Genomic DNA, 4020 nt, shown 5'->3' with positions numbered 1-4020 from the left:
CCACAGCACATATGAAGGAAGCCGGATCAATGACAGACTCCTCGGCGCAAATGACATTGACCGAGGATGGAGGCGGCATCGCATGCGTAGGAAGGGGGTTTCTAGTTACATTTGGTAACTGGATTGACAGTTCCTTCCTATCGATCATGTTCTGAATTTGGTGTTTCAAAGCTAAACACCTGTCAGTGATATGGCCAGTGTTACGGTGGTAATCACAGAATTGATCTTCTCTCCAGGTTCTTGGCAACGGGTTGGGAGGAGGTTTAATGTCAGGCAACTTGATCTTCTTGTCCTTCAATAGCTTCTTCAAAGCTACGGACAAAGAATACGGAAGGGGATCGAAATGACGAAGAGGCTTCTGCTCCATTGTCGGCCTTCTTACTTCAGTAACTACTCTGGGTGGGGGCGGCCTGACATAATTGACATTATGGACCTCTTTCGGCGCCATCACAGGTCGCTTCCCTTCTCTGCCATCAGATGGAATTCTTGATTTCAAGCCTTTAGCCAATGCATCTTCTATCTGAGTCCCAGTCTTAATGAGATGATTGAAATCGAGGAAATACTGAATAGCCATATGGTGATAATATTGTGGTGACAGATTTTTCACCACAATCTTGATTTGATCCTCATCTGACAGACGATGAGTCATCTGGGCGGCTTTCCTTCTCCATCTACGGATGAAGGAAGTGAAGGTTTCATTATGGCCCTGTTTCAAAGCCTTCAAATCTCTCTTAGTCACGTCGATTCCCTCCTCCATGGAGAACTGCTCGACGAACCTATTTGCAATATTCTCTAGAGTTCGGATCTCCTCTGACTTTAAGCTCAAGAACCACTTTTTAGCCACTCCGACCAAAGATCTGGGAAATAAAAGAGCAACTTGCTCCGGAGATAGACCATGCTGTTGTAAAAGCGGAAGAACTGACATTAGATGGCTTCGAGGACACCCGGTCCCATCGTATTTATCCATGTCCGGAACTTTGAATCTAGGAGGCAATGTGACTCCCGGATACAACATAAAATCGGCCATGTTCAACTTTTTCGGGCCTTGAAATTTTATGTTTTCCATCTCTTGGGCCAGCCTATCCATTCTGTCTGCCATCGCTCTGTCCTCATTGGCTCTATTCAGATTAGGATGACGATTTTCTTCTTCATACTGCTCATTATCAAGATCGTCTTCGACGTTCAAGACCGCAGGCCCGGCCATTGCAGGAGGGGGAGGAGGTATAACTGATGGGTGCTGAGCTACATGCTCTCTGGAAGTAGACTCTCTGTCATTTTTCAGACGGGCTATCTCTTCATTCATATTATTCATCTGTTGAAGCATAGCCTTCATCATCTCACTCATCTCAGCTATAGCGTTTCCAGAGTCAGCCATCTGTGCAATAGGAAATTGGACAGGCGAAGGGATTTCCTGGATATTGGAGAAAGGTAATGCAGGGGAGGTAAAAGAAATTGGTGAGGAAGAAAAACGACTCAGCCTGGAATCAGCGGACTGACGGGACCAGGTTGATTTTGAAACGAGGATTTTCTTAGGAGCAATGGCTGCTCAATCAAGAATCCTGATATGGAAATATAAACACTAGATTAAAAAAATTTAATAATTGAGATAAACTATTCTCATCAAATAATGACAAGAGAAACAGAAAACACACTTTCATTGATAGAAATTTGGGATTACAATTGATGAAAACATCAGTCTTTGACTTCAATTAGATAAACAAATGGTAATTGAAGAAATCTATACGACAAAAATATGATAAGGTCTTCAAGGTCTTTCGATACGGGCTCTCTTTCCCTCGGGTTCTTCTGAAAAATCATTCCGCCCGATTTTAGACGATAGAGCAAATCTCTGACTGATGACTTTGTTTCTCCAGGCAGTTACAATAGACTGGATGAGATCAGGAGTAAGTTTCTCGCAAAGAGGAGGAGTTACGATTCTGGGAGGATATGGCTTTCCCGTAATCTGGTAAAGCAAACGCATGGGTGCGTAGAAGGTTGATTTTTCCAAACCCATAAGATATACAAAGGAATATGGGTAAGTACTAGTAATGACCTGAAGGCATGAATGACTCACCATGTGAAGTTTGTCATGGTCTACATGCTGCAACCAATGGTGCCATTCGTCAATGGATTGGGGTTGGTTGGCCATTGATTGCCATGACGAATGATCCTTAAGGGTATACTTAATGGAATTTTGTGGCTTAAGAATAGTAAGCTTTTCACAAAGCCACAAATAAAGCAGTTTAGCACACCCATAGAAACTATTTTGGACTTTTGAAGGATCAATACGATCTAGTCCTAAGATAGTTTCTGCCAACATAGTAGGAATAGGATTTCTTCCTTTGTTAATCTGGTCTACTATGCCCAACAAAGCCAATGGGGCAACACGGGGGTCGCCACGAATGATATGGCGAGCAAAAACTCCAAAGATTAAGGCACTACGCCGACAGCTTTGGAAACGGGAGTTAGTAGGGTCAATGTTTTTAGAAAAAATTTCAATAAGGATATGGACCTCTACATGCGTGCCTTTGAAGCAAGGTAAGGCATCAACGATATCATTTTTGAATAACCCGCAAAAGAGGAAATTAGGAGAGCTTATGTTTGCAGGTTGAATCCAGAGTCCTTCAGATGTGATCTCTAGCAAGGCGCACCAATCTTCAAAGATTGGGCAAAGTTCAAAAGAACCGAATCGAAACACATGAAGAATGGGATCCCAAAACTTTGCAACTGCCTGAAGAAATTTCCAATTTATACCAGATACGCTCAAGTAATTGAACGTGCTTATGAACCGATCGATCATGCTTCGCTCATGCTCACGCGGAAGGGTTCTGATGACTTCACTTATCCAAATCTTCAACATATTATTCGACATGATTGAACCTGACATTCAGATAAGATAGAGATTACGAAGGAATAAGAAGGACCTTGCAAATGATAAGAATAATTTGACAATCATTTATATAGGAAGGATACGATTGGTGACAATGGATTTTTCATCTATGATCAGAATGATCAACAGATCAGAAGATAGAACACAGTCATGGAATGACAGAAGTAGGTCATAGGCTGGATCTAAATCTGCGATGAATATTAACTTTACGATCAAGGAGATCAAGATGATAGATCATGGTCATGAGGATAACAAAGAAGCCATCGGCCAGATCTCAAAACGAAACAGGTAGACAACAAATATATGCACAAATTGAATCTATGATACAACACAAGAATGGTTATCCTCCAAAAAAAAAAGATAACAAAATAGATTATGACCAACAATGACATGTATGGGTCACTGACGAAAGAACGTGAACGCAATTGATCAAATCAGAGATTCCCATTAAGAGTGAAATTTTAAGCTAACTGATACATGAAAATGGGAATCGAAACAATGCAAACTGACTCTAAAGACTAGCAGTCATGCTCAAAAATGATTTGGATAAAATCCGGCAGCATAACGGCTATACAGGGAGGTCAGGGTAAAGTAAACTCATGAGGCAATGATAAGATAGGCTCATGGTTATCTAACTCTATCACAAAAGGTTCTAGGTAAAATTTGACAGCATAACGGTGCTACGAAGGGTATATGGGTAAAAAGAAACAGTAATGTAGCACTCTGAACAAGAATACTAATCATCTCGAAATGACAGTGTTACGAAAAGAAAGTAATTGGATAAAATTTGACCAAAGTTGAGTCTATGTGACACAGGGTCTAATCCAATAGCCGAAAGATCGAATAACAGATCATGACGATGATAATGGACAAATAAGAGTCAAAGACTAGATCTGAGACTGGATAATAAGTGGAGATAACCTACTGAAATGAATAAGGATCCCTAACTAAAGGGAGAGAGGAGAACCCTAATCTAACAATCAAAATATACATATATATATATATATATACATATATATATCCTAACCAGGGGCACCAGCCCTAAATATATCCAAACAGAGTCAAGATACTTGACTCAAGACAGACATGTGAGTGTACTAGGACCGCATTGTAACCACATAAGGTGAGTT

This window comes from Tasmannia lanceolata, unplaced genomic scaffold (assembly GCF_043159265.1).
Source record: "Tasmannia lanceolata isolate RefF3 unplaced genomic scaffold, GAP_Taslan_0.1 ptg000020l, whole genome shotgun sequence".
NCBI lineage: Eukaryota > Viridiplantae > Streptophyta > Magnoliopsida > Canellales > Winteraceae > Tasmannia > Tasmannia lanceolata.
The sequence above is the reverse complement of the archived record's forward strand: the minus strand, read 5'-3'. Positions refer to the sequence as shown.